This window comes from Petaurus breviceps, unplaced genomic scaffold, assembly GCF_028583685.1.
Source record: "Petaurus breviceps papuanus isolate PSGF00001 unplaced genomic scaffold, PetGlider_PUasm1.0 90686, whole genome shotgun sequence".
NCBI lineage: Eukaryota > Metazoa > Chordata > Mammalia > Diprotodontia > Petauridae > Petaurus > Petaurus breviceps.
In genome coordinates, this window is record NW_027187309.1 from 8488966 (window position 1) to 8512556 (window position 23591).

The 23591-nt window shown below is 35.8% G+C and overlaps 1 pseudogene; it reads right to left on the bottom strand.

The window, feature by feature from the left end:
* Positions 1-21328: 21328 nt before the first annotated feature.
* On the bottom strand, positions 21329-21605 carry LOC138144081 (LYR motif-containing protein 4 pseudogene; annotated as a pseudogene).
* Positions 21606-23591: the final 1986 nt, after the last annotated feature.

The window sequence follows — 23591 nt, forward strand, 5'->3', positions numbered from 1 at the left end:
AGTGCGGGTGGGTGACAAGGGAGGGAATTCATTTGGGATCTTTTTCAAGAGGTGATTGATGGCTTCTTTCAATCTCTATTTTGTCCTCTTGTTCTAAAATGTCAGGGCAATTTTCCTTGAGAATTTCTTGAAGGATGATTCTAGATTCTGACTATAGAAAGTTACCATGGTGACAAGGAAAATCAAGATATACAGTCACAAGAAGACAACAAAATCAAAATGCCTATATCCAGAGGCTCAAAGAAAATACATGAATTTATCTCAGGCCATGGTAGAGCTACAAAAGTACTTTGAAAATCAAGTAAGAGAAGGAGAGGAAAAATTGGGAATCCACCCATTACCTCCTGAAAGAGATACCGAAAATAAAAACTCCAAGAAATATTATAACCAAATTCCAGAGGTCCCAACTTGAGGAGAAAATCTTGCAAGCAGTCAGAAAGAAAGAATTCAAGGTTCATGGAGTCACAATCAGGATAACACAAGATTTAGCAGCTTTTTTTAATGTTAAATTTTTTAGTTTTACATCTTTCATTTCCACAAGATTTTGAGTTACATCTTTTCTCCCCATTTTTCCCTACCCACCACCCTAAAACAATGATCCCACTATGTCCCCTCTCCAAATCTGCTCTCTCCCAGATTTTCCAGTAGGTCATGGTGGATCTCTAAGCCCCAGGGCCTGTATATCTCTTTTCTCAGTTACATGTAAAATAATAATAATAATAATAATAATAAATATTTTTAAACATTTGATTTTAAAACTTTGAATTCCAGATTCTTTCCCTTCCTCCATTGTCACCCACCAATACTGGGAAGATAAGCGATTCAATATAGGTTGGACATGTGTAGCTATGCAAAACATTTCCATAGTGGATATATTGTGAAAGAATGACTATATTTCCATCCATTCAATCCCACCACCCACTTGTTCTATTCTCTACTTTGACCCTGTTTCCCCCCCCCCCCCCCTTTTTTTTTTAAAGCAATCGGGATTAAGTAACTTGCTCAAGGTTACATGGCCAGTTATTTTTGGGTGTGGTGCTAAGTATCTGAGCCCAGATTTGATCCCCAGGTCATCCTGACACTGGAGCTGGTGCTCTTACTCGCTGAGCCACCTGGACACCCCTAACCCTGTCCCTTTCAAAAGTGTGTTCTTCTAACTTCCCTCCCTTGAAACATGCCCTCCCTTCTATTAATCCCCCTCTCATCCTCTTAACCCCTACTCTCCTGTAGAGTGATATGCCATATTCAGTGTGTGTGTCATTCCCTCCCTAAGCCAAATTCAATGACAGTAAAGTTGACCCATTCCCTTTTGCCTTCCTGTTCTTCCCCTCCATTGTAACACTTTTCTCTTACTTCTTCTATATGAAATAATTTACTCCATTCTGTCTCTCCCCATCTCCTCTCATTATATCCCTCTCTCACTTTTCAGTTTCACCTTTTAAGTATTATCCCTTCCTATTCAATTGGTCCTGTGTCCTCTGTCTATGTATAACTACACACACTCACATATGTATTCATACGCCCATATACCCTCCTATATAGATATATCAATGTATCTGTGTGTAAATATGTATATATATACATATTTACACACAAATGCATTTATATTCCCTTCAACTATTCTCTTACTGAGAAAAGTTTCATAGGTTACAATTATCATTTTTCCATGTAGGAATGTAAATGGTTCAACTTTGATAAGTACCTTATGATTTCTTTTCCTTGTTTACCTTCTCATGCTACTCTTGCTTCTTGTATCTGAATGTCAAATTTTCTATTCAACTGTAGATTTTTTCATCAAGAATGCTCGAAAGTCCCCTATTTCATTAAATGATCATATTTTCCCCTGAAATATTATACTCAGTTTTGCTGGGTAGGTGATTCTTGGTTTTAATCCCAGCTCCATTGATCTCCAGAATATCATATTCCAAGACCTTCAGTCCCTCAATGTAGAAGCTGCCAGTGTTATCCTGATTGTGTTTTCACAATATCAAATTGTTTCTTCCTGGATGTTTGTAAAACTTTCTCCTTGATCTGGGAATTATGGAACCTGGCTATAATATTCCTAGGAGTTTTCCTTTTGGGATCTTTTTCAACAGGTGATCAGTGGATTCTTCCAACCTCTATTTTGTCCTCTTGTTCTAAAATATCAGGGCAATTTTCCTTGAGGATTTCTTGAAGGATGCTTCTAAATTCTTTTTTTTTATCATGGCTTTGAGGTAGTCCAATAATTTTTAAATTATCTCTCCTGGTGCTATTTTCTAGGTCAGTGGTTTTTCCAATGAGATATTTCACATTGCCTTCTATTTTTTTCATTTGTTTTGATCTGTTTCATAGTATCTTGATTTCTCATATACTCACTAGCTTCCACTTGCTCCAATCGAATTCTGAAGCAATTATTCTCTTCAGTGAGCTTTTGAGATTCTTTTTCCATCAGGTAAATTTGGCTTTTTAAGGCATTCTTTTCCTCATTGGCTTTCTGAGCCTCTTTTGCCATTTTAATTAGTCCATTTTTTAAGGTGTTATTTTTTTTAATCATGTTGTTGACTCTTTTTCATATTTTTATTGCATCATTCTCATTTCTCTTCCCAATTTTCCTCCACTTCTCTTTTTTGTTTTTCAAAATTCTTCTTAAGGTCCTCTATGGCCTATAACCAATTCATATTTTTTCTTGGAAGCTTTTGGTACATGAGTTCTCACTTCGTTTTCTTCTTGCCATTCTATGCATTGATCTTTCTTGTCCCCAAAGAAGGAATCCAAAGTCATATTGCTGTGCTTGCTTTGCTTACCTTGCTTGCTCATGGTGCCCCTCAATTACTTGACTTTTGAGCTTTTTGCTACAGGAGAACTCTGCTTCCAGAGAGGAGAGCTTTGTCCAAAATTGCTGGGGTTTTCTCAGCTGCTGGAACTATTAATTGGCTGCCCTCTCTGTAACCTCCACCAGCTCTGGCAAGCTGGTCACACACCCCAACACCTCCAGTAAGTACAGTGATCCAGATCCAAGCAGGTGAAAGCAAGCGTGATTACCCCTCAGAATGATTGCTTGCTTCCCCTACAATCTGCAGGCTAGGAGCTCTTAAGCAGCTAAGTGTTGGTGGCTGCTGTACCTCAGTCACTTCTCCCTCTGGGGGTAGAAGCCAGACCAAACTCCCAGACCCCATGTTCCCCCAGAGTCCACACTGACCTTTCACTTTGTCTTTGGCATCTATGGAGTGATAATTCTGGAAACCACCACAGCTGCTGGTGATCTACTCTCCATATGTCCCTATAGCTGGCTGGTTGGGCTGCCCTGGGGCTAAAACTGTGGGTTCACGCCAGGCTGGGCTCTGCTGCCAGCCAGTTGTGATGGACCCTTTCTGCCAGCCTGCTGGGATGTCTCCAGCAGGAATTTTCTTTGTCACATTGTGGGTTCTGTAGCCTAAATTTTGTTTAGAGTCATTTTTAATATGTATTTGAGGTGGTTATGGGTTGAGCACAGGGAGTTTTCCTGCTTCTATGCTGCCATCTTGGCTCCACCCATTATCTATACATTTTATTAACCAAATGCAAATGTTGAGAATAAAGATGATTATTAGTATTTTATTAAGCATTAAATCCTTTTTATATAAGTAAATGCAACTGAAGTTAAGTTGTCTGCTACCTCTCACATATTGTGTATATAATTTCTAAATAGAACTGTTTCTGAATGAGCACTTAAATATAACTTGCACTGCAAGGAAAATGACTTGCGCTGGAGAAAGCAATTTTGAGTGACTATAGAATTTGTTTAAAAACTTGGTGCCTCAAATTTGGGTGCTACAATTAAATTTATTTAAATATTAGAGCTGAGATAATATGCGTACCACTGAAAATTATAAATCATGGTAAAGGAGCATGTTTACAAATTACAGTGTGCAAATGCAAGAGTGTTGCCTCAGGAGCCAATTGGTATCAGTCAAGCAATGTTCTATGTCACATCCATTTGTCTTTGATTTTCTACAAATGAGTATGTGTCAATACAATAAAACAAACAAACAAACAAAAACACTTCTCTGTTAAGTGAAGGAGAATAAGGTAGGGTAAGAGGCATCCCAAATAGGTTTTCCTCTTTTAAACTATAAATGTCACAAGAAGAATTTGAACTTATAAACATATCTGCATCTTCAGCAGGAGGATTTTGCTTTCTTCTAAAGGGCTCTCCGCTAATGAGAACAACACCTGCAGAACCTGTCTACATTCAGCCATCTAAGCTAATTTAACCCCAAGCAGCTACTCTTATTTGGTGATTCTCTGTACAGTTCAAGCAATAATGGGCAGTCTCTGGCATTAGTTTACTTTGTCCAGCAGCTGCTGTACTTTACTCTTATGATCTTTGGATTTTCATGTTCTTGTCTTCTGTTATCATCAGACATCTAATGTCTCAAATCAAGTCTTCCTCATGAGTTAAGGTCAACTCAAAACTGTTTGTAAACACACGCAGTGCTATTAGGTATGGCACAAGCAAATAATATTCAAATTTTCCCATAAACTATAATCATCTTTATTATTTGTAATTTATCAGCCATTTACTTGAAAACCCTGAAATGAGTTATATGCAAATGACCTGGTGGACAAAAAGTTTTGTAGCTGTCCGTACTTTCAGGTAGGGCTTTTGTCTCTCAAAGAGATTGTTCTCTCCCCAGTCCTCTCAGAATAGTCACGTTTTACTTTAAGCATTTGTGTCTGCTGGATTTGGTTTATTCTTAAGCTGATTTTTCCCAGTGTTCTAAACAATTGTCCTTTTTCTGCCTCTTTCAGCAAACAAAATGTCAACATAAAAAAGCTAGTATCTGACAGGAGTTTTAAGTTTAATTTTTACAAATCATTTTACTCATCAAAATCTTGTGACGTAAATTGTGTACATGTGATTGTCTCAGCTTTGTGAATGAGAAGACTGAGTCTCAGAGAGTGAAGCAATCTGCTTGTGTTCACATAATTAGTAACTGTAAGAGTGGGGTATTCAAAATCAGGATTATTGTGTATGTGGCTATGTCTGAGGAAGTATGTATGTGGATACATGTGTACAATATGTAGGTACATAAACATTTATATAAGCAAATGCATATATGTATACATATATAATATACATCGTATTGCATGTATTTATAAATCTATACATATGCATATAAATGCATCTATATGAATATATACATATACACATGTATATATATTATATATATATAACTGTGTGTGTCTGTGTGTGCATATGTGTCTGTGTGCATAAACCTTCAGGAGAAGATCTTGAAATGGTTTTAATTAACTTGAATGGCTTCCTTATAGAAATCTCCCATCTATTAGTTTCATTTAACGCACACACGTGAGTCTCCATAAAAGCGAGATTTAAGTATCATAAGATCTTGGACTTGGAGTTAGAATAAACCTTAGAAAACATCCAAACCAAACCTTTTATTTTACACATAAGGAAACTGAAAGTCTAAGAGACTGAGTGAGTTGCAGAGTGTCTTATAGCCAGTGACAGAAATGGGATATGAACTCAAGTCCTCAGACTAAAAATCTAATGTTTTTCCAGTATATCACATTGCCTCTCTTACTTAGTTGTGTTCTTTTCTTCTTTTTCCTCTGACCCAATCACTGATGCTTAATGAATGCTTTTAGATTTGTACTTGTGGCCTGATCTAAAGCTATCCCAGAGGGTGCAATTTTAGAAGTCCAAAGAGTAAATGATGACTACAAGCAGGGATAATAGAAAGTACATCATAGAATCAGGCCTTTCACAGCCTTAGTACTCTGTGGGATTAGCATGGTTTGCATTGCTATTCAAGATTAGGAGAATCAAATGACTTATGTATGATCTGAATCTTAAGTGAAGATTTAAACAGTTCCTAATGAAGATGAATGGTTCTCTGAAACCCAGGGCAGCATAGATTTTTGAGGCCAAAGATCTGAGTCTTAAAAATAGCCCATGATTCAAAGTAACCACAGGCCATTACTGGTACCATTTTTAAAAATAAAGAGATATCAAAAGGTCATATTTATTATTTCAGTGTAATTATCGGACTACTCTCATATGTTGAAAGTATTTGAAAGTAGTCACTTGAATGGATTTTTGTCCAATGACATTTTAATACTAACATTTTATATAAACAATATAAATGATGGCTTAATCATTCATGAATATATCCAAAGAGCCCAATGTGAGCCATTTTTCTTTTTTAGCATCGGGAGGGAGGAGTAACTTTGATTTTCTCAAATCCATAAAGGCAAGCAGCAAGGGATCAGAAACAAAGAACTAGATTCTGAATTTCTAGTTATCATCATAAAATATGTGGTTCTTCAGCTATCAAGACAAAGATTAAGGCTGATAAAGCAATTGATCGTGCTATCAGACAAAGGTGAGGGAGCAATAAGTACAAAAAATTCATTTTTTAGGTAACAAGTTTCAAATTCTGGCTTTCTCTGATGAAGTTCTATTGTTCTAGAAAACTATTACAGCTGTGCTGCAATGCCCACAACAGCTCCCATTTCAGTAATTTAGGGTAAAGACTTATGTAAGACATCTTTGGTATATAGATTCTTCCAAACTTTCCTTTATTCAGCTTCTTAACAGCTTTGAAGCACTCACTATATGATTCTCCAATATCATATTAATAAGGCACATCAAAGTGTTTCTTTTGAATTTGGTGTTGTAGTCTTTTTGTGTCAGCAAAGAATTGTAAATTCAAGGCATGTTTGTCAACTGGAGAATATCTAAAGAAGTTGTGGTATATGATTGTGGTGGAAGATTGTTGTTCTATAAGAAATGATGGAGGGGCAGAACCATGATGACAGAGTAAAGACAGGGGACTGACATGAGCACAAACTTAAATCCCTCTAAATACTTTTAAACATGACTCTAAAAAAATCTAGAACATCAGACCCCACATAAGAATGCAGTGAAACAAATTTTCAGCCCAAGAAAAATTAGGTCATCAGGAAAGGTAAACTATTGCAGCAGTATGAGAGCTGTGCAGTTCAATGCAGGTTGTTTCAGCACAGACCAAACCCCAGGAAAGCTGGAGCATTAAAGTGACTCAATCTCTAGAAACAATGGTGGTATTCAGACATTTCAGCCCACAGATGCCAAAGACCAATTACAAAGACAACAGGAAAGGTTTTTCACCTCTGGGTGAGAGTGGAGTGTAATTTAACACAGGCCACACCAGCATAGACCTGGCCCAAGCAAACCAAGAGCAGGCATTGGGAGTGACTGAATCATCAATAGCAACAGCAGTAGTTGCCTAGAGAGCTCTCAGCACACAGGTAACATGGTTGAACAACTGGTCAGAAGGAGATTATAGGGGATTTTTGCTAGCACTGAGGCAGAATTGTGTTGCTTTGACCATACTCAAATCCAGGTTGCATTCCTGAATGACAGCCCCAAGGCAAGGAGGAACAGTAGCATAGCAAAGTTTGCAGATCCAGTGGAGGAGAGAACCCTCATCACAGTTAAAGGGCAGAAAAGAGTGCCTGTGGTTGTTCACAGACCAGAACATAGGGCAGGAGAGTAGTAAACACCTCTAATTACATCGTATGACCTTGGAAGAACTGAAAAGTTATAGGTCCCTGGAAGTATCAGAAAAAAGTTGCACTGAAGATTGGGACACTACTCACTCCACATTGGAAATAAAGTTCTACTTCAACAGAGTGAAAAGTCAAGTAATATACTGGGAAAATGAGCAAACAATGGGGAAAAAAGCTCTGACTATAGAAAGCTACTCTCATAACAAGAAAGATCAAAATACATGGTCAGAAGAAGACAAAAAAGTGAAAGCTGTAATGGACAACCGAGAAAGCAAGACAGCAAAACCAATAATAATTTTATAGGAGTGTTTATAAACTGGCTTGTGACTGCCTCCCCAATAGGGAAGACAGCACTGAGTCTTCTGTAAGATACACTTATATAGATTTAGGTGTTGCTAATCAACAAAATGTGTTTCCAAGGGGGTGTAATGCCGTTAATGCCATTTCTATTGAAGCCTTGCTTACCTAGCAAAGCCCTGGGTACAAACATAAACAGACCTGAATCTGGGGCATGTTTCTAATAACACAGGTGAAACGTTCCCTCACTATTATGGCCTATTAGGTGGTTTCCAGGGACACTGGTAGGGGTCCCCTTCTAGCAGGTTGCAACTGGGAGGGGGCTTTGGTGTATAATTTCTGGTGGGCACTTCAAAAGCTCCTACATCCAAAGCCTCTAAGAAAGATAGGAATTAGTCTCAGGCCATGGAAGAGCTCACAAAATAATTTTGAAAATCAGATATGAGAGGTAGAGGAAAAAATGGGGAAGAAAAATGAGAGTAATGTAATAAAACCAGGAAAAAACAAGTCAATGGCTTGGTAAAAGGGGCACAAACAACTACTGAAGAGGAAAAAAAATGCCTTAAAATAGGTTTTTCCAATGATAAAAGAGGCCCAAAAAGTTAATTAGGAGAAGAATGTCTTAGGAAGCAGAATTCGCCAAATGGAAAAAGAGGTCCAAAAGCTCATAATAAAAATTAATTCCTTAAAAATTAGAAAGGAATGAATAGAAGCTAATTACTTTGTGAGAAATCAAGAAACAGCCAAATAAAACTGAAAAAGTGAAAAAAATAGAGAATGTTAAATATCTCACTGATAAAACAACTGACTGGAAAATAAATCCAGGAGAAATAATTTAAAATAATTTAAAAATTAGTCAACTACCTAAAAGCCATGGTAAAAAGAGGGGAGAGAGAGAAAAAGAGAGAAGGAGAGAGAGAAATAGAGAGAGGGGAGATAGAGGGGGGGGAGAGAGAGTAGACATTATCTTTCAAAAATTTATCAAGTAAAACTGCCCTAATATTCTAAAACCAGAGGGTAAAATATAATTTGGAAGAATTAACTGATGACCTCCTGAATGAGATACCAAAATGAAAACTTCCCAGAATATTATGGTCAAATTCCAGAGTTCCCAGGTCAGTTAGAAGATATTGCAAGCAACCAGAAAGAAACCATTCAAATATTGTGAATCCAAAATCAGGATACCACAAGATTTCAAAGCTGCTACTCTAAATGATCAGAGTTCTTGGAAAATGACATTACAGAGAGAAAAGGAACTAGGATTACAACCATGAATCATCTACCCAGAGAAACTGAATACAATCCATGGGTGGAAAATGGGTATCCAGTGAGACAGAGGAATTTCAAGCATTCTTGATGAAAAGACAAGAGATGAATAGAAAATTGGACTTTCAAATACAAGATTCAAGTGAAACATAAGAATTATGAAACATAAGAATTAAACAGGACAGAGAAGATAAGGGATCAATAAGTTTAAACTGCTTATATCTTACATTGGAAGATGATATTTGAAACTCATAAGACCTTTCTAAATATTAGAGTAGTTGGAAGGAGTATATATAGACAGAGAGTACATATGTGAGTTGAATATGAAGGGATGATATCTAAAAACAATTTAAAGAATGAGAGAGGAATGTGACAGGAGAAAGGGAAAGGGAGTTGTAGAATAGGTTAAATTATCTCACATAAAAGAAGTAAGATAAAATATTTACATTGGAGGAAAAGAGGGGGCTGGTAAGGGGAAGTGAGTGAACCTTACTGTCATCTGAAGTGACTCAAAGGGTCAATAACATGCACATGAAAGTGGGTATAAAAATCCATCTAACCCTAAAGGGAAGTAGGAACAGAAAGGGATAAAAGAATGGGGGGTTGTGATAGAAAAGAGGGCATATTGGGGGAGAGGAGGTAGTCAAAACACTTTTGAGGAAGAAGAATTTTAAGGGAGAGAAAGGTTAGAATAAATGGGGATGGAGGGAAACAAGGTTAACAATAGTAACTGTAAAAAAAAATTGGAGCAAGTTTCCCTAATAAAGGCCCCATTTCTCAAACATATAGGGAACTGAGTCAAATTTATAAAAATGAGACCCATTCCCCAATTTATGATCAAAAACATGATCAAAAATATGATCAGTTTTCAAAGGAAGTAATCAAATTTATCTATAGTCATGAAAAATACTCTAATTCACTACTAATTAGAGAAATGCAAGTTAACAATTCTGAGGTACCACCTTATACCTATTAGATTGGCTATTTAGAAGCTTCTACTAATAGGACAGCAAAGGTAAAAGACAATTGTTGAATGGGATGTGGGGAAAATGAGACATTAATGCACTGTTGGTGAAGTTGTGAACTAATTCAACTATTTTGTAGAGCAATTTGAAACTACGCATAAACGGCTATAAAACTATGCACACACTTTAGCATAGTAATACTGCTACTAGGTCTGTATCCCACAAGAAATAAAAAAGAAGAAAAAAGACCTATGTGTGTATGGATCTATATATGTGTGTGTGTATGTGTGTGTGTGTGTGTGTGTGTGTGTGTGTGTGTGTGTGTATCATCTCTTTTCTGGGGCAAAGAATTCGAAATTGAGAGATGGCCATCAATTGGGGAAAGGTTGAACTAGTGGTGTTATGTGATTATGATGGAAAACTCTTGGACTATAAAAAATGGTGAGCAGGATACTCTCAGAAAAACCTGGAAAGGATTGTATGGGGTGATATAAAGTGAAAAGTACTGTATATAAAGTAACAGCAATATTGTAAGATGATCAACTGTGAATGACTTAACTCCTCTCAGCAGTACAACAATCCAAGACAACTCTGAAGGATTTATGATAAAAAATTCTATCCTACCCCAGAAAAAGATTTGACAGTACCTGAATACAGATTGAAGTAAACTTTTTTTTTTAACTTTACTCTTCTTTCAATAGTTTTTGTCTGATTCATAACATAAATGTGTATGGATATGCTTTGTATTATTGCACATTTATAACCAATATCAAATTGCTTGCCTTCTTAGTGAGGGGGAGTGAGGAGAGTGGATGGGAGGGAATTTGTAACACAAAGTTTCTAAAACAAATGATGAGACTTGCTTTTACATGAAACTAGGCGGGGTGGTATAAAATAATATAAGAATGAAGACTGAGGAAAAAAAGGACATGACAAGCAGAATGGTTTCAAAAAAACTGGGAAGACATAAATTGAGGTGGTGAGAGTGGAGCAGAACCAGAAGAGCATTGTGCACAGTAATAGCAATTACATAATGATGATCAACTCTGAAATAATTAGCTACCTTGATTAATACAATGGTTCAAGACAATCCAAAGGACTAATGATCAAAAATGCTATTCATCTCCAGAGATAGAGATGATCTCAGAACAAGTCAATGTTCAGTTTTTTAACTTTATTTTCTTGCATTTTTTGCTATGTATTTAATATATAAATGTATTGCAAGGTTTCGCATGCATAACTGATATCTTATTACTGACCTTTCAGTGGATGGGGTCAGGGAGATTGAGGAGAGGGAATTTGGAATGGAAAAAATATTAAGTATGTTAAGAACAAATAAAATAATTTTTTAAAAGCAATTGGGGTTAAGTAATTTGCTCAAGGTTACACGGCCAGGTGTTTCTGGGTGGGGGCTAAGTGTCTGAGCCCGGGATTCGATCTCCAGGTCATCCCAACACTGGAGCCAAAATAAAATAATTTTTAAAAAGAATTTGGTGCTATGGAAAGCAAACTGAATTACTAAACAGAAAATATATAGTTAGAAATCCCAGTATTTTGAGAAGTAAAGATTCTTGAAAGCCACATCAATATGAGAAAAAAAAGATATATTGCAGCTCATGAGACAATTGGATATTGTCTTGTGCATCATGTATACTGCTATGGAATAAATCAATCAGACCTCATTAGATTGCAAGCTCTGCTATGGCAAGGAATGTTTTTAGCCTCTCTTTGTCTCTCTAGTCCTTAGTCTAGTGCCTGGAACTTTGTGGCCATTAGTAAATATTTATTGATTGGTTGGTCATTTCAAAGAGGGATCAAAGACCCTGTCCAGGGATGAGAAGGAAGCTTCTGGAGATCAGTAAGATTATCAGGTTTTGTCTTTTTCCCTTGGGTGTCTATGTTTTCTTGTGTGTGTTTGTGTCTGTGTCTGTGTACTTTTTTGTACTCATTTTCTCTGTTGATTAAGTTAAGTATCACACATCTCCCCCATGGGGTAAAGGAGACTACTTCCTAAAGAAGTAAAAATCAACTTGATCAATTTCATTATATTCACATTTACAGTCATGTAAATAGACAACTAACCACAGTAGTTATCCAAAAAGATTAAAGAAAATAAAGATCAAGGGCAAGGAAGATTATAGTATAGTCCCCAGAGAGTATACAGGACTAGGAATTCCTTGAAAGAAGGGAATTTTGTTTGTTTGTCTGATTTGTTTGTGTGTTTGCTTGCTTTGCTTTGCTTAATACACTCAGCACTTAGCACAGTGCATGGTAGTAGTCACCTAATAAATATGTATTAACTTTTCTTGTTGACTGGTGTTCCTGAAGGCACCATGTGTCATATTGGTAAAAAGAAATGCAAATTTATCAACATTCTTCAAGAATTCATGAATGTGTTAGAGGAAGACAATTCTACACATTGGGTTATCAGAGACTATTATGTCTTCCCGGAAATATTGGAATTTGAGCTTAAGAGGGAGAGAGATTTTTAAAAATATGATCCTAACAAGATACTAAATAGTTAAGCCATATGATAGAGCAGGAGGTAACGTAGGGAACATTGGATGTGGAATCAAGGGACCTGGGTTACTTTGTGCATTTCAACCTCAGTAAAGTAAAATAAAATGAGGGAGAGTGTCTATAAGTACTATAAGGTCCGTTCTAGCTCTAAATTTCTGCTAATTAAGAGAAGCAAGCATGAATAAGGAATAATTGTAGCTAAATAAACAGATCATTGAATCATAGATTTAAAACTGAACAGAACCCTAGTGATCAAGTCTAATCCCTTCATTTTACAGGTGAGGAAACTGAGAATTATGCAGGTAAAATGGCTAATTCCCACACATGTGGTATTAAAAAATCTCACAGTTCACAACTGTCGGAGATGGGATTTGAACTAGAATCTTCCTGACCCCAACTCTAGTGCAATAACTAATATATGGTAATTTTTATAGAGCAAAGCCTTCCCAAGCACTTCCCCAAATCACACACACACACACACACACACACACACACACACACACACACAGGCAGTGGATAAATCAAACAGTGGATAAAGCACCAGGCTTAGAGTAAGAAGGATCTGATTTCATATCCCACCTCAGACACTTGCTAATTGTATGACCCTGAGCAAGTCAATTAATCCTGTTTGCCTCATTTCCCTCATCTATAAAATGAGCTAGAAAAGAAAATGGCAAAACTTTCCATATCTTTACCAAGAAAATCCCAAACTGGGTCACAAGTAATTGGATATGACTGAAGTGAATGAACAACAAATATGTGCTTGTGTGTGACAGAAAGATAAAAAGATAGAGGGGGGGAGGGAGGGAGGGAGAGATGTAGAGTCTCCTAATGATAATCAACCCTGATGATTACCTGCCCACTTTTCATGGTGGTAGATTATATCACCAGAATTAGAAAATATTGCTAAAGAATATGAAGTATTGAGCATTGAAATAAAGACCTTGGGATATATAAATGGTACGTAATCACTTCTGCTGATTGAAAGTAAAGGTTTTAAAAAGAAAGGTAGGTTAAGGCCATGCACTGCTGGAAAATAGGATGGCTCTTGAGAATGTGGTTTCTAATCATTTAAAATATAGGAAAATTCATTGGCAAGGAATGAAGTATGCCTAATGAGTACTGATAAAAAATTTGCCCTTAACTTTTTAAATCTAATCAAGAAGACTTCAAACAAGGAATTCTTTACTTTTTTCATGTCATGGACACCTTTGAAGCCTAGGGACCCCTTCCTAGAATAATGTGTGTTTGTATGTTTGTGCGTGCATGTATTTATATGCATATGTGTGTATGTGTATACAGAATTTTGAAGTAAAATAATTGTGTTGAAATATACTGTTTTTTTTAAAGCTCACAAACATTAAAGACCACTACAACCAGAAGAACTACAGAGTGGAGGAGGAAAGAAACCAACAGCACCTACTCACAATGATTTGATAATCCTAGCAACACAGAAAATCAAAAGGATGAATAATAAAAAAGGAAGAATTTATCTGAAGAGAGAGAAATGTAATTCACTATATATAATATCTAAGAAGTGATTCAATGAAAAAAATATAATCTCACAAGGCTTCATACAAATGAGAAGGCACCATAATGTAAGGAACTAATTTGTTTTTTAAGCAATTGGGGTTAAGTAACTTGCTCAAGGTTACATGGCCAGTTATTTCTGGGTGTGGTGCTAAGTATCTGAGCCCGGATTCGATCCCCAGGTCATCCCGACACTGGGGCCGGTGCTCTTATTCACTGTGCTACCTGGTTGCCCCTGCAAGGAACTAAATTTCATCTATGAGATACCACTGAGATTTAGTGGTATGGAGCTCTTGATTAGAATTCTATGAAGAGGAATATATTATTTATTTTTTAAAATACGTAAATAAGAGAAAGGTAGAATTGTACAAGATTTCCCAAAAGTATTAGAGCAGTTTTAATATTTAATAGCTTGGACAGAACTTCTGGGAACCAAGATGGCAGAGTAAGCAATATATTGTTTTCTCTCTCCAGTATTCACCTCTAGGAAACCATCAAAAAGTACCTAGGGCCTAAAGCACCACACAATCAAATGCAGAAAGGCAAAAACATTAAATACATCCTTCTCAGATCATGATACAATAAAAAATTGCATATAATAAAGGACCAAGATAGACTAAAAATCAATAGGAAACTAAATAATCTAATCCTAAACAATGAATGGGTCAAACAACACATCAAAGAAACAATCAATAACTTCATCAAAGATATTGATAATGATGAGACAACATGCCAAAACTTATGGAATGTATCAAAGTAGTGTTCAGGGTAAATTTTATATCTCTAAATGAATATTTGAATAACATAGAGATAGGGGAGAACTATGAATTGGGCATGCAACTAAATTGCAAGAAAAAGAACAAGTTAAAAATCTCCAATTAAATGTCAAATTGGAAATTTTGAAAATTAATGGGGAGATTAATAAAATTGAAATTAAGAAAGCTATTGAACTAATAAATACAATTAAGAGCTGGTTTTATGGGGGAAAATAAAATAGACAAAATTTTTGTTAATATGATAAAAAAAAAAGAAGCCAACCAAATTACCATTATCAAAAATGAAACGGATGAATTCACAACCTGTGAAGAGGAAATTAAAACAATTATTAGAAGATATTTTGCCCAACTGTATGACAATAAATCTGACAATCTAAATGAAATAGATGAATATTTATAAAAATATAAAGTGCCAATAATAATAGAAGAAGAAATAAAATACTTAACCCCATCTCAGAAAAAAAAAATTAACAAGACTTCAATGAAGTTGTTAAGAAAAAATTACCAGGATCAGATGGATTTACTAGTGAATTCTACCAAACATTTGAAGAATTAATTTTATTACCACAGAAACAATTTGAGAAAAAGTGTGAAGGTGCCCTACCAAATTCTGTTTATGATACAAATATGTTGCTGATACCTAAACTAGGAGGAGCCAAAACAGAAAAAGAAAATTATAGACAAATTTCCCTAATTGAATATAGATGCAAAAATTGTAAATAAAATATTAGGAAAGAGATTACAGCAGCTTATCATGAGGCTAATACACTATGATTAGGTAAAATTTATACCAGGAATACAATGCTGTTTCAATATTAGAAAAACTATCAAAATAATTGAACGTGTCAATAAAAAACTTAACGCAAATTATATGATTATCTCTATAGATGAATAAACAGCTTTTGACAAAAATACAATACCCATACCTATTAAATAACACTAGAGAGCATAGGAATCAACGGAGTTTTCTTTAAAATGCAAAGTAGCATCTATCTAAAATAATCAGCAATCATTATATGTCATGGGAATAAGCTAGAAACCTTTCCAATAAGATCACAGGTGAAACAAGGATTTTCAGGATCACCACTGTTATTCAATATTTTTCTAGAAATATTAGCTTTAGCAATAAGAGAAAAAAAAAGTGAAGGAATTAGAATAGACAATTAAGAAAAAAAGCTATCTTTGTGAATGGTATGATGATATATTTAGAAAATCCTAGAGGATTAACTAAAAAAAATGCTTGAAATATTTAGCAACTTGAGTGAATTTGGAGAATATAAAATAAAGCATCAGCATTTTTATACATTTCTAACAAAGTCCAGAATCAAGACATAAAAATAAAAATTATCTTTTGTAATTCTCTAAAATAAATGCAAACAATCTAAAATATTCGGTAGTCTACCTGCCAAGACCAACCCAGGAACTATATGAGAACAATTACAAAATGCTTTTCACACAAATAAAATCAGATCAAAATAATTGGGAACGTATCAATTGCTCATGGGTAGTCCAAGCTAATATAATAAAAATATGACAATTCTACCTAAATTAATTTACTTGTTCAGCACCATACCAATCAAACCACCAAAATTATTTTACAGAGTTTGAAAAAAATAATAACAATATTCATCTGGAAAAACAAAAGTTCCAGAATGTCAGGGGAATCAATGAAAAGAAATGTAAGGGAAGGTAGCCTAGCCATGGCAGATCTAAACTTGTATTATAAAGCAGCAATCATCAAAACTATTTCATACTGGGTAAGAAATAGAGTGGTGGATCAGTCGACTACATTAAGTACACAAAACACAGTAGTCAATGATGATAGTAAACTATTGTTTGATAAACAGAGACTCCAGATTATGGAAAAAGTACTCACTGCTTGATAAAAAATTGCTGGGAAAAATGGAAAATAATAAGGCAGAAACTAGGTATTGAACAACATTTTACACAGTATACCAAGATAAGGTCAAAAGGGGTACATCGTTTAGACAGAAAGGATAATATTATCAATAGGAGAGCAATGAATAGCTTTGTCAGATTTATGGAGAAATGAAGAAATTATGACCAAACAAGAGATAGAGAACATTATGAAATGTAAAATTAATAATTTTGATTAAATTTAATTGAAATTTTTTTGTGCAAAAAGTCAGTGCAACCAAGATTAGGTGGGAAGCACAAAACTAGGAAAGAAGTTTTGCAACCAGTGTCTCTGATAAAGGATTCAATTCTAAAATATATAGAGAACTGAGTTAAATTTACAAGAATACATGTCATTCTCCAATTGATAAATAGTCAAAGGATATGAACAGGCAGTTCTCAGAGGAAGAATTTACAGCTATCTATAATCATGTGAAAAACAAATCTCTATTGATTAGAGGAAGGCAAATAAAATGAACTCTGAGGTACCATCTCATACCTATCAGATTGAGTAACATGATAAGACAGGAAAATGATTAATATTGGAGAAGATGTGGGGAAATTAGAACACTAATGCATCTTTGGTGGAGTTGTGAACAGATCCAACCATTCTAGACAGCAATTTGGAACTATGACCAAAGGGTTATAAAAATGCATGTACCCTTTGATCCAATAGTACTCTTCTAGATCTGTATCCCAAAGAGATTTTTAAAAAATGTCAAAAGACAAAAATGTACAAAAGTATTTATAGCAGCTCTTTCTGTAGTGGCCAAGATATGGAAATTAAGTGGATGCCCATTCAATTGGGGAATGGATAAACAAGTTGTGGTACATGAATATAATGGAATACGACTATACAATAAGACATGAGGAGCAGGCAGATTTCAGAAAAACCTAGAAAGACTTGCATGAACTGATGCTAAAAGTAGTAAGTAGAACCAAGATAACACTGTACACAGTAATAGCAACACTGTGTGATAACCAGCTTTGATAGACTTAGCCTTTCTCAGCAATGCAATGATCAAAGATTATTCCAAAAGACTCATAATGGAAAATGCTATCCACATCCAGAGAAAGAATTATGGAGTCTGAATGCAGATTGAAGCACACTATTTGCTCTTTTATTGTTTGTTATTTCTTTCTCATGGTTTTTACCCTTTTGCTCTGTTTTCTTCCACAACATGACTGATGTGGAAAGATGTGTAACATAATTTTACTTATATATAACCTAAGTCAGTTTGCATGCTATCTTAGGGAGAAAGTAGTGTAACAAAGGGGAAAATTCAGAATACAAAATCTTACAAAAAGTGAATATTGAAAACTAAAAATAAATTAATAAATTAAACTTAAAAAATATCTTGTACATCCCCAAAGTCCCTGTTTTTGTACAAAAGAGGGAGAGCACCGAAAGACACCGGACAGATGACATCTCTCACTCAATTCTTATCATAGCTTCAAACTGCAATAACATTTTTGAGAAAATCTGTATATTGAGAATTTATATTTACATGGTGAAATCAAGGATCCTAAGAGATAAGAAATTGTAGTATATATTTGAGTGATAACTCTCAGAAGCTGCATCATTACAGGAATGTTCTACTGAACTTTCTATAGACATTAACTCTGTTAATTGCTGTCTGCTCTGTGATACTCTTTTCTCTCTACGTTTTTAGGACATCACTCTTCTAGTTTTCCAGCTATCTGATTCCTCCTCTTCTTCCTCCTTTGATGCATCTCCCTCAAGATAATATACTCTAGCTATAGGTATCCCTCAGAGTTCCATCTTGTGCCCCTTCTATTCTCACTCCAATTTAATACTCAACTCCAGATGATTTCATCAGCTCCCATAGATATATCAACCTTATCTATGCTGATAATTTTCATATCTATCTTTCCTGCCCCCATTCACACTGCTGACTCCAAACTTGTATCTCCAATGGTCTTTCAGACATCTTAAACTAGATGTCCAGTAGATATTTTAAAATTAATATATTCAAAATGGAGCACTTTATATTTCTCCCTACACTCTTCCCACTTCCTACATTCCCTATTATTATAGAGGGTAACCACTTCATCCCTCATGCTCACAAATAGCCATCCTTGATTTCTCACTATCTCTTAACTAACCCCCTCCATATTTAATCTGTTTCCAAGGCCTTTGAAACATTTCTCAAGTGTTCCTGCTTTTCGCTTCTAACACTGCCACCACTCTAGCAAAGGCTTGATTCACCTTACACCCACATTATTGAAATAGTCTGCTAATGCATCTGCCTACCTCAAGTTGTTCACTCAATCACTGCCGCGACTTTTCTAAAGCACAGGACCAATCATGTTACCCTCACCCCTCAACTAAATAAGCTAGTGTGGTTTATTTTTTTCTCCAGGATTAAGTATAAAATTTCTTTTTTGGTTTTTGGGGCCCTTCATAACCTTCCATCTATCCAGTCTTCTTCTACCTTACATACATACTCTTTTTGATCTAGTGACACTGGTCTCCTGGCTATTCTAACTTCAAGAAGCCTTCCTAAACTCTTCTTATTCCAAATTCCTTCTCTTCTTTCTTCCTTCCATAGTTTTTTTTTTTTTTGCATATATCAGTTTGTATTTTGTCTTCTCCATTAGTTTTTTTTTAAGCAATTGGGGTTAAGTAACTTGCTCAAGGTTATAAGGACAGCTATTTCTGGGTGTGGTTCTAAGTATCTGAGCCCGGATTCAATCCCCAGGTCATCCCAACACTAGGGCCAGTGCTCTTACTCATTGAGCCACCTAGCCACCCCTTCCATTAGTTTTTAAGAGCCTTGAAGGCAGGGATGGTCTTTTGTGTATTTTCATATTTCCAACACTGAGCACAGTATAATAGGTAGTTAATTGATCTTGAGTGATTAATTAATTGGAAAAGGAAAAGCGAGAAGATTTCAGGAAAAAAAAATCATAGTTCAGGTCAGAAGTCCCTTATGGTACTGAAGGAAGAAATCATCTCTCCATCATCTACTATGATTCCCTGTATTTTTGTTAAAGATAGAGAAACTGAAGTATTGGCAATTTACATTTTCACTCCCTCTTATATCATAGGAAAACAAAAGTAAATGCTAGAATAAACCTAATACTGACCAATAAGGAGGACCTGGTGACTGAGATAGCAACTATAGTAACATTGGATGCAAGTGACAATTCTGTTAAAGAGGTCATAATTGAGAAGGTAAAATATGCCTCAAATTTGAGGAGAGAAAATTTCAAAAGGTTAACGAAAAGAATCATTAGGATCTATCCCAAAACTTGCAGGGGATCAAAGGGAAAACATTGATCTAAAAGGGATGTTAAATCCTCAAGAATAAAATATTAAATAAAAAATAATCTAATGAATTCAATGAGAATTAAAGGAGAGAGAGCAGGAAACTATTAGAAACTTCAATTAAAACCAAACAATAGATTTTTTTAATTTTTTGTACTTTATTTTTTTTAATATTTTTTAGTTTACATCATTCATTTCCATAAGATTTTGAGTTACAAATCTTCTCCCCATTTTTCCCCTACCCACCACCCCAAAAGAGCAATCCAACTGAGTATCCTCTCCCCCAATCTACTCTCTCCTATATCTTCCACCATGCCCCCTCCGACTTTCCAGTAGGGCATGGTGGATCTCTATGGCCCAGTGCCTATATATTTTATTTCCCAGTTACATATAAATTAATAATAATAATAATATTAATAGCAATAATTATATATCTATATATATTTTTTTAACATTTGATTTGAAAACTTTGAATTCAAGATTTTTTCCCTATCTCCCTTGTCACCCACCCTTACTGGGAAGATAAGCAATTCCATATAGGTTGTACATGTGTAGCTATGCATAACATTTCATTTATTGTGAAAGACTGACTATATTTCCCTCTCTCCTATACCACCTCCCACTTGTTCTATTCTCTACTTTGATCCTGTCCCTTTTCAAAAGTAGGTGCTTCCAACTTCCCCCCCCCCAGCCTGCCCTCCCTTCCATCATCCCCCCTGTCTACCCCTTCCTCTCTACTCTCCTGTAGGGTGAGATACCCTATTTAGTATGTCATTCCCTCCCTAAGCCAAATTCATTGAGAATGAGGTTGACTCATCTACTTTTGCCTTCCTGTACTTCCCCTCCTTTGTAACAGTTTTCCTTTGCCTCTTCCATTTGAGATATATTTACATACTTTTTATTGTCAAAAGAACCAAGAAACCCAGTTTTGAAATATTCTCCATAAGAAGTGATGAAGTAGAACATGAAGGTGAAAAGAATATAATAGACAGATTATTTTCATTTAGCTCCAGTTATACTGATTAGCACATGAAGCATAGGAATTGTCATCTACCACTAAGGCAGCAAAAGACCGGAAACATTTTTTCAGTTTTTCAGCTTCTATTGAGAGAGAACAAGAACTTTTTAAAGGTGATGTAAGAGGCAACAGAAAGTATGCTGGGAGATGTCCTTAGGCACAGAATGCTGCTGATGGTCCATGGCCACTGCTAGAGAGCCACCTAACATCATTAGGTCCTGGACTTCTTCAGATTCTCAATAACAAGCTTGTCACCTGAGTACATTTCACTAATGTATGGTCTATCGCCAAATTATTTCTAGTTTTTTTTTGGCTTTATTCACTAGAATTTGTATTTGTGCAGGAACCTTTACATTCTTATTTTCTTTGAAGGCTTCTCTTATCCTTATGATAGCATAAATTCTGTAATTGTAGGAGGTGAACTTGCCTATCTCTCTCAGCATCACCTGGTATAGGTCTAGCACTTGTGTCTGACTGGAGGCTGCCATTTTGGGATGCTATAAGAGATATTTTACCCAATGCTATCTCTCCCCATACCCTCTTATTTTATTCCTCTCTCACCTCTTAATTTCACCTTTTAAGTATCATCCCTTCCTATTCAACCGGTCCTGTACCTTCTGTCTATGTATACCTGTAAACATATATACACATATACAATTATGTATTCAAATGCCCACATAACCATATATATATATATATATATATATTTATACACACACACACAAACACATACATTTCTATTTCCTTCAACTATTCTCTTACTGAGAAAAGTTTCATAAATAACAATTATTGTTTTTCCATGTAGGAATGTAAGTAGTTCAACTTTGATAAGTTGCTTATGATTTCTTTTCCCTGTTTATCTTCTCAAGCTTCTCTTGCTTCTTGTATCTGAATGTCAAATTTTCTATTCAACTCTGGTTTTTTCATCAAGAATGCTTTAAAGTCCTCTATTTCATTGAATGACCATATTTTCCCCTGAAACATGATACTCATTTTTGCTGGGTAGGTGATCCTTTGTTTAATCGCAGTTCTTTTGACCTCCAGAATATCATATTCCAAGCCCTTCAATGTCTCAGTGTAGAAGCTGCCAGATCCTGTGTTAACCTGATTGTGTTTCCACAATATTCAAATTGTTTCTTCCTGGCTGGTTGTACTGTTTTCTCCTTGATCTGGGAATTCTGGAATCTGACTAAAATATACCTAGAAGTTTTTTTTTAAGATCTTTTTCAGAAGGTGATTGGTGGATTCTTTCAACCTCTATTTTGCCCTCTGTTTCTAAAACATAAGGGCAATTTTCTTTGAGAATTTCTTGAAGGATGATTTCTAGGTTATTTTTTGATCATGGCTTTTGGGTAGTCCAACAATTTTTAAATTATCTCTCCTGGATATATTTTCCTGGTCAGTGGCTTTTTCAATGAGATATTTCACATTTCCTTCTATTTCTTCATTTGTGTGGATATTTTTAATAGTATCTTGAGTTCTCATAAAGTCACTAGCTTCCATTTGCTTCAATCTAATTCTGAAGGAATGATTCTCTTCAGTGAGCTTTTGATATTCTTTTTCCATCAGGCAAATTTGGCTTTTTAAAGCATTCTTCTCCTCATTGGCTTTTTGAGCCTTTTTTGCCATTTGAATTAAACTATTTTTTAAGGTGTAATTTTCTTCAGTTAGGTTGTTGACTCTCATTTCATAATTTTCTTGCATCATTCTCATTTCTATTCCCTCCTCCATTTCTCTTATATGGTTTTCAAAATCCTTCTTAAGCTCATCTATTGCCTGTAAGCAGATTATTCTTTTATTGGAAGCTTCTGACTTTTCTGTCTTACTCCTGTTCCATGCCCCGATCCCTTTTGTCCCCAAAAAAGGAATCCAGAGTCAGATTGCTGTGCTTGCCTTGATTCCCTCACCTGCTCATGTTGCCACTCAATTACTTGGCTTTTGAGCTTTTTGCCACGGTAGAACTCTGCTACTAGAGGGGGGAGCTTTGTCCCAAATTGCTGGGGTTTTCTCAGCTGCTGGATGTATTAGTTGGCTGTTTGCTCTGAAGCCTCCACATGCTCTGGCAAAATGGTCACACTCCACAGGACCTCCACTCTAGACAGTGATCTCGATACAAGCAGGTTAAAACAAGAGCAATTACTCTCCAGACTGGTCTCTTGGTCCCCCTACAATCTGCAGACCAGGAGTCAGCCATGTGGCTCCCAAACTACCGGTTCACAAAGTCCACACTTTACTGAACTCTCACTTTGTCCTTAGCATCTATGGGTTGATAATTCTGGAAACTGCCACAGCTGCTTGTGATCTGAAGTCCCTTCAGCCAGTGGCTGGCTGTGGCCACCCTGAGGCTAAACCTTGGTCTAATGTAGGTCTGGGCATGGCTCCCAACACGCTATGGTGCCTGATTCCTTCCAGCCTTCCAGGGTGTCCTCAGTGGGAGGTTAGATTCTCTGTGTCATTTTGTGGGTTCTATAGCT